The sequence below is a fragment of the Monodon monoceros genome, unplaced genomic scaffold (assembly GCF_005190385.1).
Source record: "Monodon monoceros isolate NGI ecotype Baffin Bay Population unplaced genomic scaffold, NGI_Narwhal_1 Super_Scaffold_20, whole genome shotgun sequence".
Taxonomy (NCBI): domain Eukaryota; kingdom Metazoa; phylum Chordata; class Mammalia; order Artiodactyla; family Monodontidae; genus Monodon; species Monodon monoceros.
The window spans coordinates 91422368-91438912 of NW_021703777.1; positions in this window are offsets into that span (position 1 = coordinate 91422368).

Genomic DNA, 16545 nt, shown 5'->3' on the forward strand with positions numbered 1-16545 from the left:
TGTATAAAAGAATTAATCACTTGAAAGCCTTGTTCTGTGATAAGGTTTACAAGTCAGGTACCTTTTCTAATAGGTTGAGGAGAGTATCCTCATGCAGGATTAGGGAACTGAAGGAGCTGTACAGGAGGAAAGATTCATAAGAGGCAGCAAAACTTAGGTAGTTGGAGGGTAACGATACGATGAGGAGCTAAGGGTTCCAGTGTCAGTCCAATGGAGGGCCTAGAGGGGCCACAAATGGGCATGGTGATGTGAAATTAACAGGACTCTGAAGCAGTTGTCTTCAAATCCTTTCAAGACCAGTAACCTAAAGAATAAAACACGCTGACCTCCAAAACCACTGCTCTGTAGCTAACTTGAGAGGAGATTTTCAACTGGAGATGGTAACATTGAGTATCAGAATCTTTTGAGTAATTTAGTCTGAAAAGAGCCCTCCTCTTCCCCCCATTCCAATATGTGACCATATTCCTTACTAATACACACTTAGAAGCATTAGTCCAAACAAAGCACCAAGAATTTTAAAAAGATAATGCTTTATAGGGAAGGTTCTGTTTATTATCCTAAGCAACCAGCATATCTGAATCATCATTATTGCCATCAAAATAAGTGGAATGAGAAAAAAAATTATACCAGCTGCATATTTATAAGAGCATCTCTTTTTCTCATTGATATTAGCATGCAATTAATGAACATTAGTTTCTCAGATCATTTAAATTCTCAGTGCTTATTTCTTCATTTAAGAAGTGAAGTTCAGAATCATGATGATATGTTTTTGGTAGCAGAACAGTAATTCTCCACTCCTCATGCTTCCAGGTGGAGAAACTTCAGCTAAATAAAGTCTCTTGGCTCTGTCCCCACCCCTCTTATTCCTCCCAGAGATGGGAGAAGTTAGCCAGCCAATTGGTGTGGTTAGAAAAGATGAGCATTGTTTTCTCAGTCTCCTCCTCTGTTTCCTTTGGGGTCTTCCTGCTCTCAGAGAACTGCATTCTGCTCTTCCATAGAACAAATAATTTTGTGGGTGGACTCTGCCATGTTAGACAAAGTCTTCAATCATACAGTACAGCCTGTGTCAAGGTGGATGTGTCTGCTCAATTTCGGAGTAAAGTATTAGCAATCTCACTTGCCTAGAGATGTATAGCCAGGATCTACATTTACCTTAATGTCAATAAAGCAGATACTCTGGTTACCATCTCTCTGTCTCCTGGATTTCATTTTGTTCTGAATTAAGATTAGGAAAAAAGTTGTTTATTAAGTTCTCTCAAACTCCAATATATGCATGTATTGGTTAGGAACCTTGAGAAAGTCAAGAAGTAGCTTTGGAGAACAAAATACCACAGAGAGAGAGATTGGCCCATAGCTTTATTCTTAAGGATTTAGTAAGGGAGACCTAAGTGGAATTTTGTCCTTGGTGGATCATTATGGTTTATGGCAGCTTTGTTCACAGTCAAGTGGCTTCACTGATAGAGTTAGGGCTATTTTTAGCAGGCATAGCTCATAGAAAATATAGCTCTTTAGCAAACAAGCTTTGCAAGGACCTTAGCAAACTTGGACAGCTCTACCTTATAGAGCAGTTCGTGTTGGCCTTGACTGTGTAAAGATACAGCATGATCTTGAACTCCAAGAGCATGGCTTGACCTCTGCAGAAGCCAGTGAGGCATAGATTAGATATTATATGTAAGATGATGCTTAGGTGAAAAAGTGTAAAACTGAAAAGATCTCTGGCAAGTCTGACTTTTAAGTCATCCACATAGCAGACAGGAAAGAAAAGCAGTTTCTTTGGGTGGGGCAGAGAAGTTATACTGCAAGATCCTGTCTGAGAGTAGGCAAAAAGACACAAAGGAAGACTGGTAGGTATCATCTTGGATTGGAAGTTAAATTGGCTGTCGGCTCTCCAATTAATATAAAGTAGAATAGCTCTAACCTGGTTGTCCATGGCTTAAAGAAGAATCAAATGGTGAGGCCAATTTAGAACACCCAGGCTTATGGGTGGAATAAGAGAGATTTTACAAACTTGAGCCACAAATTCACCCAGAGAAGGGTCATACATTTCGTTAATGAACAAATGAAAGTATTGGACTGTATTCAGGGAAGTGATAAAGATGATACTTCAATCTCTGCCAAATTCTTATTTCTCTCTTCCTACGAGTTAAGAACTTAGAAACAAGGTCCTACTGTATAGTACAGGGAACTATATTCAATATCCTGTGATAAACCATAATGGAAAAGAATATGAAAACAATATGTATACGTTATATACATATATACGTTAGGTGGAGAAAAGGGGTATTATTTATTGAATGCTTAAAACCTCAATAATAAAAATAACCTACATTTATTTGTAACTTTTCAGTTAATCTTTTCCATATTCATCTTATCACAACAGTGCAAGATAACATATAATGGTAGCAATGACTAAAGGAATGAAAGTGCAGTGGTGAAAATTTGATGAATTCAGAATATATCTTAGAAGAAGGGGCAATGGAACTAGAAACTGGATATGAGAGAGAAGAAGAAAAATAGGGAAACTACCTCCTGGGTTGTAGTCTTGATTAATTACACAATTATGATTAATTGAAATAGTAAAGGCTGAGAAGGAACAGGGTTGGGGGAATAAGACAGAGCTTGTTTAAATTCAGGTAAGTGTTTACTTGTATTTAGTATCTTCAAATTTTTAAAACTGGACTGATAATTGTTCGATCCTCCAAGTTTTACCATGATAAGCAAATAAGATATTTTATGGAAAAGTGCCTTTAAAAAGTGGGAAGCCTTTTGAAAATACCAACTCTTAACTGAGGCAATTATCCAGGTAATAGAAAGAAAATGTAATTCATTCTTCTTCTGAATTATTTATATATATGAGAGATCAAAAACTGCCCCAATCTTTTAATTTTGTGGAATTTACCTTTGATTCTTGAGAGTTTCTTAAATGAGATGATTTAACATAAATGGCAATAGAAGATATTTAGTTCTCTTTTTAAAATAGGAGGGGGTAGGATAGGATAACTAACATGAAGGGAGTAACTAACACATTCCAGACACAGGTCATCTACTTTATGAGTATTACTTTATACTTACTTAATTACTTAATCTTTACATCAAAACTGGGTACCTATTATTATGCCCATTTGTCAGATGAGATTCAGAGAATAAAAGTAACAGGTACAACGCCACAAGTTTAGTAAATAAGTAAATCCAGGATTTTATCTGAAGTTTTAATAACAAGAAAATGCATTCAGTTCAACAAATAGGTCTTAAGAGCCCCACCATATGCACGGTGTCTTCGCCTGGCTGTCCCAGCAAACTTTCCGAGTTACATAAGAGGAACAAAAACAAGCAGGCATAAAAGAAGGAGAACAAGACCCTGGGCCATAATAAATATTCATTGTACCCTTTTACTTCCAAGGATATGAAATCTTCCTAATACAGATGAAATGGTTTTTGGTAGTGATTCTGGAGCATAAATCTGGGACTAGAAGCTCTAAGATTTTTGTCACTAGTTTAGCTGACAATTTTTTCTTTATCTCAGATAATAATCTTCCCCAGCAATTACATACTTTGCTAAATTTATTTATGTAGCAGAATTGACAGCACATGCTTAGAGGCTATGAAGGGAGGGGAAGGTGAAAAACTCATGTGCATTGCAAGGTTCCTGTGGTTCCACCTCAGGCATAGAGCGAAGTGATGATTCAGAATAACCAACCCTTCCTTCGTCCTCTAAATAGAACAAATTACAAACAAGTCATCATTTTCCAAAATGATGCCCTTTGAAAGTATTCCCCCACACTGTGACATAAGGGTAATGACATGTCTGTAAGTATATTCAGAAACCGTATTGTTAAAAATGCCAGATTCCTCAATTTAAGAACCAGATTAGGAATTCAGACACTTCTGACCATGAAGTACCTGCCCATGGATGTATCCAATATCCATTCAGTTTTTTTTTCTTTATTGTTTTGTAACTTGCATTAAAGAAGGTGATTCTGATGATGTAGATTATGACCAAAAAATTCTGGCCCAGGTAATATAATAGTTGCTCATTAGATAACAATAGATTGTATCATTTCGTAATCACTTTTTATCTCTTAGTGTTTTCTGCTTGCAAACCACTTTTTTTTTTTTCAGAAGGGACTTCTTTATTTTTTTTCCTTATTTATTTATTTATTTTTTGACTGTGTTTGGTCTTTGTTGCTACACGCGGGCTTTTTCTAGTTGTGGCGAGCAGAGGCTACTCTTCATTGTGGTGGCTTCTCTCCTTTCAGAGCACAGGCTCGTACTTGTGGCACATGAGCTCAGTGGTTGTGGCTTGTGGGCTCTAGAGCGCAGGCGCAGTAGTGGTGGCACAGGGGCTTAGTTGCTCTGTGGCATGTGAGATCTTCCCAGACCAGGGATCGAACCGGTATCCCTTGCATTGGCAGGCGGATTCTTAACCGCTGCGCCATCAGGGAAGTCCTGCAAACCCCTTTCATGTACAATAACACAATGACCCTTTGTGGGAAAAGGAAAGAAAATAGGACAGGTATTATCATTTCTATTACACAATTGGGGAAATCCTGACAGAACTTGAAATCACACTTTCTGGGCTGTTCCAAAACAAAGTCTTGCATTAGGCTCCAGTTGAGGAGTAGGAAAAGGTGTATTCTTATAAGTGTATGTATTGTTATTATTATATGTAATTATAATTATTGTTAATTATATGTCTTAGTCTGCTCAGGTTGCCATAATACAATACCATAGACTGGGTGACTTTAACAACAGAAATATAGTATCTCACAATTATGGAGGCTGGAAGTCTAAGATTAGTGTGCCAGCGCAGTCAAGTTCTGATGAGAGCTCTTTTCCTGGTTTTCAGGTAGCCACCTTCCACTGTGTCTTCACGTGGCTTTTCCTCTGTGCATACATGTGGAGAAAGAGAGAGAGACAGAGACAAAGAGAGAGATCTTGCTCTTCCTTTTCCTATAAGACCATCAATCCTATTGGATAAAGACCCCACCCTTTTGATCTCATCTAACCTTACTTTGTTCCTAAAAACCCTGTCTCCAAATATAGTCACACTTGGGATTAGGGCTTCAACATATGAATTTTAGGGGATACAATTCTGTCCATAGCATTAATACAATGAAAAATGTTTCTTTTTCAAACATTCCTGCTGTAGTTTTATCCAGTCTTCTAACAGACAATAGAATACCTCATGGTGATGCTATTTTGTATGCCTTTATATCTTATAAAAGCTTTTTATTAATTTCTTATATTACTACTAAAATGAACTCTTTTTGGAGTGGTTCATTATAGATATTTGTGCTTTTTAAAATCTAAATACTTGATGAGGAAAATGTTTATTTTCATTTGAAAATGTAGTTTCAATTTATAGTTGAATGCACACTTTCTATTAAGTACTTATAGAAACTTGAAATGAGGTTATGGCTTATGAAGAGGATCCACAATTATGAAAAGCAGTCTTATCCTCTGAAAATAAATAGATAAATAAGTAAAACCTATTCTATTGATTCAAATGACCTATTTATTCAAAAATAAAAAGTTATAAATCAACATAGCATAATGATTAAATTCATTGGTAATAAAATGCACATGAATTAAAAATAAAAAGCACATTTAATATCAAGCAAATGACTAAAAATCATAAATTATCAATGAAAGATAAACCTTTAAAAAGTATCTTCATATACTACTGTTTACATTATATATTAATAAGATTCTCATTTAAAAGTCATAAAAATATTCATAGCTTTGACCAAAATCTTTCTGCTAGGAATATTTCATGAGAATATTACTCAAAATTTTTTTCTAAATTAGAGAAATAGAAGTATTTATATGCTTAAAATGAAGGGAAATGCTGTGCAATTTTAGCTAAATGAAAATTTATGGAGCCATTTAAATAATTATGAAGACTATAGAAAATGGGAAATAGTTTATAATATAATAAGTGCAAAAAGCAAAATAAAAAGTATGAATACCTCGAGATTAAAAGAAAGAAATATGCATACAGACAAGAGCCAGCAGGCAACATTCAAGTGTGTATACACACACAAACACACACACACACACACACACACAGAGGGCTATTGATGAACTTAAACTTTGGGTCTTGAGTCATCTATTTTCTTTTCAAAGATTCTTTTTTCATTTTACTATAATGTTTGAATGATAAATAAAAGCCTATAGATGTAAACACAGCAAAATTTATTTAAATTTATATACATTTAACATAGCATTTTTATACATCTCATATTTCTGCACCCAGCAGAATTTTTTCTCTATTTAGCTCTATGAGCAAAAGCTAAAATTAAAAGAAAAGGCAAATGAAACTTGACTAGCACAATGGATGACAACAGTATGACAAGTTTAAACTGATTATTATATTTTATTATAATAAGGTAATAGCCAAATTTACAAATCCACACATGATACATGGGAGAATGCAGAGAAGTAGAGAAGCATTTTAATATATCTAATATTTTTAAGTTCTTATTTTGTTCTGTGTTGCTAGTACGAGGCCTTGTATAATGTAGGCACTCAGGCACTCAATAAATAATCATTGAATTGAGTTACATTTTGTAAAAAGCATATAGTAAATTAGATGTTAATGTATGGATTTACTTGCATGAATTATCTTAAATATTAATTTATGTAAAATATAGACACTTCCATATTTCCTTTTGAACAGATGAAATGGATATAAAGAAAAGAATATAAACTCTGGAATCAGAGGTAGCAGGTACATAATAAATACTTCTTAAATGAATGAATGAATGAATAAAAAATTAATACATAAATGAATATATATTCTTACTCTTCTTTAGATTGCTTTTTCTGTGGCATATTACCTATATTGGTGTCTCTCAAAGTGTGGTCCCCAACGAGCAGCATCAGCATTACCTGAGAACTTGATAGAAATGCCAATTCTCAGCCAATCCCAGAAACTCTGGGTGTAAGGCCCCGGATTTCTCTGATTTGACAAGTTGTCCCAGTGATTCTGATGTATGTGATGCAAGCTTAAATTGGAGAGCCAATTATCCAGCCCAGTTGACATTGTTTAGACCATGAATTCCACAGTCCCTATGCCAGTAAATCAAGAGGAAGCAACAGGGTTCACAAAACACATGCTCTAATGAGATTATATATAAGTGTGAAATTTAGTCTTGAATTAAAGAGAGTTTAAGAAATTTCAGTAAAACTTCAGTTAAAGAAGTTATAGAGCCTCAAAAACTGAGAGATATAGATAACCTGTTTATAGGAAACCCCTAAAGTAACATAGTTAGAGCGTGTTTGAAAATAGGATTTAGGTAAGCTAGGTCAACATCTGATCAAAGTATAAGAGAGAATCCACATCAGGGTGAAAGGCTGAGAAGCTAGTTTGCCAAAAGGCCAACCAAGGGGCCCCCATGGGAAGAAATCTATACTTTGGATACTTATAGAAAAAATGAGTTTGGAAATCAACTTTGTCATTCATCAGGGAACTCACATAGGGAGAAACTCTATAAGCATTTTTGTTGTGAGAAAATCTTCAGACAAATGTCTAAATCCTATTTCTCCAGAGACTCCATTTTAAGGAGAAGGCCAATAAATGTGATCAGTGTGGGTAAGCATGCTGTCAAAGATGATATCTTCATGTTTACCCATGAGTCCATATAGGAAAGAAGCTATGTGAAATAAAATCAGTATGAGGAGAAAAAATTTAATTAGACGTCTCTTGCAAAAGTCCCATAAGAAGCATTCCTAAAACACATGCAAGTTAGTTGTGGGTTGCCTGCTCTTAAAGGATTACTTATGTCACTGTGCCCCTTTGTTGCTGGTGGTAAATAAGTAAATTCCATTCAATGTGACAAAAATTACATGTGTGGTTATTATGTGTAAGAAAAAATTTAAGTCTATGAATGCTATGAAAAGTGAACAAAGCATAATGCCTTTCCTCCTAGAAGACTGCAATCAACCCACAGTGATAATTCAAAATGCATTCAATTTTTTAAAAGTTATAATTCTAAGTAACGCAGGCTATGTGTGTAAAAAGTGACAAAATAAAGAGATGCATTTTATACCAGTGAGTAGAATCTGGAGAGGAAGTAGAATATGAGGTGAAATTTGAGAATGGATGGATGTATATGGTTTCAAAAGGTAAAGTGTCTTACAGAGAACATTCTGAGCTGGAGGAAGGGAAGAAAGATTGAGGAAGAATAAGCAGGAATCAAAAGAGAGGGAAATCATGGCATGGTAGGCAGAATACTGCCCCTTCCAAAAGATGTCCATGTCCTAATCCTGAGAATATGTGAATATGTCAGGTTACATGGCAAAAGGGAATTAAGGTTGTAGATGGAATTAATATTACTGATCACTTGTCTTTAAGATAGAAAGATTCTCCTAGATAATCAGGTTGGTCTCAATGTAATCACAAGAGAGAGGCAGAGAAATAGATTACAAAAGAAGCAAATTGCAGGTTTTGAAGATGGAAGAAGGAGACCACAAGCTAAGGAATAGGGGTAGCCTCTAAAAGCTGACAAGGCAGGAAAGTAGACTCTCTCCTCTAGCCTTAAGAAAGAAACACAGAGGATGACACCTTGATTTTATCCTAGTGAGACTCATTTGATTTTTGACCTCCAGAACTGTAAGATAATAAATTTGTCTAGTCTTAAGCTACTAAATTTGGGGTGATTTGCTAGAGCAGTGATAGAAAAGCAGTAAACATGGATTGTGGGAAATGACTGAATTGCAGTGTATTCTATAGAATTTAAGGCAGTACATGGAAGGCAGACTGATACCATGGTGAGAAGCACCTTGACTTTTAGGGTAAGGCAAGTCCAAATTCAGAACTATGGTGAGAAATCATCAGAAATTTTGAACCAGGTATTTGGGGGTTGGGGAATTGTGTGGATTTAATTTAGAACCAGTATACTGAATGGATTGGAAGAGAAAAAGATAGGAGTTGGGAAGTTTCCCTGGGAGAGTGATAGCAAAATTCAGTTAAGATGGACTCAAAGTGTAAAAGGTAGTGGTAGAAAGAATAATAATAAAGAGAAAGATGGGATAAACATTACGAAGAGAGATCTACTTCTGTGTGTGGGGTTTGAAGCCTGGGGTAAATTGGAGGAGTCAAAGCATTTCAAGGGCAGATAAATGAAAAAAAAATATATATATATATTAATAAAGAAGACAAAAGAAACCATGGGAATAGGGGAGACAATGAGACAGTGTAAGTCTGGAATATCTGAAAAATGAAAGCTATATTTTTATTTTTAAAAAGTAGAAGATATGCCAAGTGGATCTGTACAGTATTTTACACATCCAGAATGTGGCAGAAACTCAGCTGCTCATCAAAATCAGATTTCTTCTTACATCCAAATGGGGATCATAGCTGGATACAAATCTAGACTAACTTCCCAAACTTCCTTGCAGTTAGATCATGAAACTAGGCTCTCTCCATTGGAATGTGAGCAGAAATGATGTGGGAAAATTCTTGGCTAGAATTCTTAAGAGAGCTGGTGTTCCACTTTCATACTTCCTTTCCTCTTTCTCCCTGAGGGATGACAGAGTCCCAAGCTAGATGGAGACAAGGTACCAGCATGACTGAGGGGAGGAGAATTGCTCTATTTGAACAACCTCCCAGGATAGTTACATGAGGAAGAAATACATTTTTATTTCGTCAAGCCACTGACATTTTTGTTTCCATAGCTGAGCCGGCCCTAACAAACACATAAAGTAGAGTTTCTGGCACAAAATGTGACATTGGTAAATCCAGTTGTGAGTTTCTTTAAATAATGTTAAACTCTATCTATGCAGATTTAGAGTCACATATGATCATGCACACCCAACTCCTTTAAATAGTAGGTTTCTTCATTCATTTGCAAAGATAAGATGGGAATGTAACTCTTCCGAAACAATATTATATTGCATAAATTGAGATAGAAAAAATCTATATTAAACATATCAGCAAGGCATAAACAATAGAATAATTCAAAGGGAAAGTGAAAAGAACAACAAAAAAGAAAGGTATTTAATATTATCCCATTTGAGAGACCTCCAGGACCCTATATTGTCACATTTTCATAAAAGGAATGCACACATATGTACACACATAAACATAGTGTAACTAAGAAAATCCGGTTATTGTCTCAAAGTTGACAATAATTCATAAATGACTTGGGTTACCATGTGAGCCATATTTCTCTAGGATGACAAAGGAAGAGCCAAGTGAGTGGCTTCTAGAGGAAGATTTTCTGAACAAAAACTTCATCTATTTTTATATGTTTTAGAATGAATTACAAATGTATCACATCACAGCTCATTAAGCTTAGAGAAGGAATAATTTAGCTAATCATTATCCAGCCTTAATGATGCATGGAAATGGGCTGAGCTCAGTTCCAGGCAGGTTGACCTATTCTGAGGAAAGGGCAGCCAGGCCGTGGTAGCTACTTCCAGCTTTAAGCAGACTGCGAGTAGATCAACTGAAGGCAGAGGGCAAAGGAGGGTAAAGAACTTTCAGTTTTGATGTTTCAGCATTTCCATATTGTCAGGGGCTCCACATGCTGTAATCCAACGTAGGATTCAAGTAAGAAAAAACAACTGGGTGTTTGCCAGATGGGTTAATGAGTATCCTGAATATTGTATAATTCTAGGGAAAAAAAAAAAAAAGGAATGAAGAACACTGACTACATGTTTATAAAAGAGATTTTTGTGTGGCCAGCTTTGCTGTCCTGCCTTAGTTCATACCTAGCATATTCCATTTTTTTATCCTATCCTCTACAGCTCTTTCACTGGGTGAATTCCAGCTTTTGCTTCCCAGTTTCTTACAGGTGCTTGCTGCTTCCTTTGTATTGCTCTTAGCAATACTGCAAAAGAATGATCTGTTTGTAGAGTTCATGCATTGGACTGTGTAGTTTCTAAGAGGAGGAAATAAATCTCATAGCCCTGTGCCTTAGTTCCCTTGCCAGAAAAAATGATAATTATAATAATATTACTAACCTCACAGGGTTGTATGTTAATACATACAAAGTGTTTTGAATCGCGCTTGGCATGTGGTAAGCGCTCCAGAGGTATTTGTCATCATTGCTGTTGACTGTTATCGTTCACGTGAGTTAAAATATAGTCTCTGTCCATTAGGGATTTCAATCTATTTAGATTTTAAATTTAAATTAATAAAAATTAAATAAAATTTCACATTGGTATTCTTAGTCCCATTGGTCACATTTCAAGTGTTCAATAGCTACATGTGGCTAGTGGTTACCATATTGAACAGAACAGAAATAGAACATATCCATCATCACAGAACCTTCTATTGGACAGTGTTGATTTAAACTGCTCCCTTGTCAATTTCCTAAGTCCCCTTCTTTTTCACTAAAGAGAAGGGATCATATTTCATCTATCACTTTATTTCTAGCACCAACATATCATTATTGATTGAATAAATTCTACAAGAGTCAGCTTAGCCTATAAATCCTCCGCCATATTCAAAAGGCAACCCAAATGTGCTCCCCAAGTTTCAGACTTATAAACCAAACTTCTGCTGGAAACCTCCAAAAAAAAAAATGCCCTACAACTTCATATTAAGCATATTGAGCACCCTCGCATCACTCTTCTTGTGTATCGTTTATGTTAACCAGTAACGCCAACATCAATGCACAGTCACGGAAATTTTTGAAACTATCTTTGAAAGAGAGAGCTAGCTGTCTCTTAGAACCTGTTTCCTTCTTCTTTGCCTTAATACATGACTCAATTATATTTCTCCACCTTCGTGTATTCAGATTTGGCTATGAGACTAACAGATAATGCAATGCAGGTGGAAGTTATATGTATAATTTTCAGGCTGGAGCTTTTAGAAAGCACATCTTCTTAATGCTTTATTTCCCCTTCTGCCAACTGGATGAAGGGATTCCAAGGTATTAGGGCACTGCAGAGCCACAAGATGGCACATTCGGGGTCCCTAAGTCACCACATGGAGAAAAGATACTCAGCAGCCAGGAACATCTGCTTTGGAAAGCTGTGTGAGAAATAAAGCTCTGTTTTATCAAACGATGGGAATTTGGAGGTTATTTGTTTCAGAATCTAACAACGTTTTTACTAGTATGTCCACCTTTCTTCCTCTCTGACCCTCAAATTTCATCAAACATAAATTATTCTGACCATACACCAAGTAAATATTGTTATTTGTATCTAATATCTTCTAGTATCTTGTGTCTCCTCTATTCCAATTCTTACCAATTGTATCCGACTCAAAACAGTTTCCACTAACTAAATTAAGCAAACAATCCTCATGTCATCAGTCAAAACCCAAATCAAACTTTCTAGTGCTCTCTTTTTTTATTTCAAACACTGTGCTCCCACCAAATTAGACTTTTCATTACTTTTGTGTTGGCCCTCCTTATTGTCACCTCCATGCCATTGTTCAAAATGTTCACTTTGCCGAATACTCATAGCTGCCTTTCAAAATCATACTTACCTCTTAAGATATTAAACTTAATTACTTCCATTATATTTTTCTCCTCACATTTTTCTGTTTGTAGTAACTCTTTTATGCCCCTGCACTCCCTGATATAGCATCTTTAATGATCATACCTAGAATACTTCACCATGAGAGACTGAGAGAATATATGTAATAATTCTATACCTAACGGAACCCTAATACGTTTCTTAAGAGAAAGAATCTGCCTTACTTTAAAAAAACACTACCAGATACAGTGCATGACCACAGTAATTGTTTTAAACACTAAAAATAAGCAAACACTAAATATAATGGCCAAGGCACTGAGCAAGAACAAGGCTTATGAAAAAGCCACAAGGCTGGGGCTTCCCTGGTGGCGCAGTGGTTGGGTGTCCGCCTGCCGATGCGGGGGACGCGGGTTCGTGCCCCGGTCCGGGAGGATCCCACGTGCCGCGGAGCGGCTGGGCCCGTGAGCCATGGCCACTGGGCCTGCGCGTCCAGAGCCTGTGCTCCGCAGTGGGAGAGGCCGCGGCGGTGAGAGGCCCACGTACCGCAAAAAACAAAAAACCACAAGGCTGAATCAGAGCCACTCTAAGAGCTCTCAGAGCAAGACTGTCAGCTGGACGGACTCAAGCTAGAAACCTGGACAGCGTCCCTGGCATCTGAAGCTCCCTCAGTCTCCCAACTCCTTGAACAGGAAGGAAATCAAAAAAGAAGGGATATATGTATAGGTATAGCTGATTCATTTTGCTGTACAGTGGAAACTAACACAACATTGTAAAGCAACTACATGCCAATAAAATTTTTAAAAGATCTGTTTCATAATCATATATATTTTTTTAAAGTCTCATTAGTGTCACCTGCTAAATAGAGCTCAGATCTGGCTTGTTCTCTCCACCTAGTCCCAATTAATATCACCTGTCACTTGGGCATCATGTGACATTTGACAATTGCCTCACACAAACTGAGGACAATATGACTTTGTCCTTTTCTGATGTTGCTGCCTCCCTTTAAAACTTCTAGCGAGTTTCTATTTGTTTTGGGATAGAGACAGAACTCCAGATAGGTCTGGTCCTTACCTCTGTCTCAGCTCACCTCCTACACAGTATCCCTTCTCTTTCTCTATTTCAGCCAAAAAAGCCTTATACTGGTTCTATAACCCATCACAAGGTCTTTCCTTAGGGATGCGTTTTCTGATCTGCTGAATTAGACCAAATTTCTCTATCACAGGTATCCTAGTACAGCACCCTTACCTCACAGAATTTAAAACGATCATAATTAATGAACTTTCTTGTAAGATTATTTGATAGTCTCCATTCCCACTGGGAGATAGGTCCACATAAATTTGATGAAGGCAAGGCTTCTGTGAATTTTCAATGATGATTGCTTACTTGACATAGGACAAATACTCCAAAAATATTTGTTAAAATGAAGAATGAATGAATAAACCTAAATCTATGAATCTTTTTCTTTGTGAACCTTTCTCTTAAGGAGCTCGTGTTAGGTTGATGAGTCAAACATGTAAACTAGAATTATTATTATATTATTATTACAGAAGTAAATGAAAATAATTATAAAAACACAAAAGCTCCTGATTTTACCACGTAGTAGAGGAAAGCTCAAAATATGAAAACTTTTCTGCTAAATCTTAAAGAATAGAGCAGAACACACTGAGAAGATGTGTTGTGGGATATAGAAATGGAATATCAATCAAATGGAGTCTTTGTATAGAACAAAAATACATGAAAGAACTTTGCCTTTGGGGAAGGGGGGAGTTCACATTCTGAGAAATGTTAAGTAATGTGGCAAGTTAAAGGCCACAGAGCCTATGGGGAGTCATAGAAATAAAGATAAATGTAAGCAGTTTATCCAGAGAAATGCAATTTTATTTGTTCTGAAAAAAATATCTCATCTTAATTTACATAAATGTAATTACATAGCTATTTAAATTAAAGTGATACTGTTTATTAAAAAATTATTTAACTCATTTTTTTTCCTGAAAAGTCTCCCGATTGGAATATATGCTCTTAAGCATATATAGTCATGCTTTTATAATATTAGCTGCAAATGCTGTTTTTCATCCTGAAGAACAATACTAAAATTGCTATTTTTGTTTTCATGTGCTGGTGTATTTTTCTGCAAGGATGCCATGGTAACTATTTCTTTAAATAAACGTTGAATATACTCTTCAAAGTTTACTTAGGAAAGAAATTACTGTTGCATATTTTCTGGTTAGTAATTTTATAGTAAAATTCCCGATGATACAGCCACACATTTCTTACTGTTACCAACTCTTTTCTTAAAATACACTCACGCTCACACACACACAGAGAGACATATAATGTTCTCATTAATTGTTACATCTAGAAAGATAAGTATTCAAGTTTTTAGCTAGCTAAAACATTTCAAAGATATTGTACAAATAAAACATCCCTTCCCCCCGCCCTTGCAGTCCACCTTGTCTTTCTGTTTATAAAGACAAGTTTTTTGTTATAAGAACTTTTGACCAATGACTGCAGTGACAAAAATACTGAAAGAAATTTTTAGAGTAATTAATAATGCATTAAGAACCATCCCTTTTATGTTTAGGATTTTACGATTTACTCTGTGTGTGTGTGTGTGTGTGTGTATGTGTACTACTACTGTATTCTAATAAAATATTGGTAAAGCTGACATATTTTTAAATGAAGATACAATGACTCATAGAACTTAAATGACTTGCCCAAGTTCACCCAAGGTAGTAGAAAAGCATCAGCCACCAAGATGTCTCACAATTAATCTAACTGGAATTCCAGTACTGTTTACCATCAGAGGTGAAAGTACTCCTAGATATCACAATATAGATAGATGTCATAGGAATATTTCTTCTTCGTTAACTATGTGTCCATTCTTCAAAAATAATAGGCTGCTGTTGCCCTTTACTTTATTGGGCCCCATGGGTTCTGGTGTTATTTTTAGTTCAAGTAATAGGAAATAATAACATTCTTCTTAAACACTTTATTGTTATAGAAATAAACTGAGTTTTTAATGACTTGAAATCTTTGCTACAACAGACAGTATAATAGAAGTTCCCAGGATCACTACAAGATGTTATTGTTATGGTATAGTCAATAAAATGCTTTTCATCTGGAGTACTTTTGGGGTAGTAATTAATCATTCTTACTATAGAAATCAACCTTCTAATAATAAAGATTGGCCTAAATATGCATTTTCATTTATGCATTTCACTAACTGATTTTTATTCTTAACTCTGAGCCTTTGTTAATAATAAGCAGAAGAATCAGTGTATGAACTTCCCTTCATTTCAATTGTTTGGATATTGGAGTTATAAAAAATAATGCACAGAGCTTTTGAACCTAATGAACCTGGTTCAATATTGCAGCCGTCACCTTCACTTATAACAGCTTAGTAAATTGTGTGATATTATAATTTAGAAGAAAATAGTCTTACTTCTCTTAGGAGAATGTTGTTGCTGTCTAAAGTAGAAAATTGAAGTTTAGAATCAGATAATCCTAGGTTAGTCTGATTCTCCACTTTGCCATGGATGAGATTAAATAAATTACTTAAACTATTGAGAATTTGGTTCCTCATCTGTAAAATGTGATAACAAATCCCATATGTTAGTGTTGTGATGAAAATTAAATAATATATTAAATGTTAATATTAATAAATAACATTATTTTAAAATTAAATGACATTAATTAAATAAAAATAACGTAATTGATATTTTGTTTCACTCTACAAAATTTTACTTTTCAGACAGAGGCTAAGATGCTATAGGAAACTTAATATTTTTAACAACTTTCCCTCTTACAATGTTTTCTTGATATTACTTTTTCCATCCATTATAAAGTCTCAAGTTTGTTTTTATTTGTGGTATCCTTCCTCAACTCTGTACCTTTCCATAATTGCTATAAGTTGTGGAGAGCTTTGCCAATATGGAGAAGTTATCTTTGTTGACTAAAGCAATTTTCTCTCAAATAAACATAAACTTTGTGGCTACCCAAGAACCCTCTTTATGTGTATTTAGAAAGAACTAACAATATGGTTAGTTGGAAAGGTCTGGAAGCAAAGAGCAAAATAAACAAAATTTTCTGAATTTTAAATGGTTAACAAAGTAA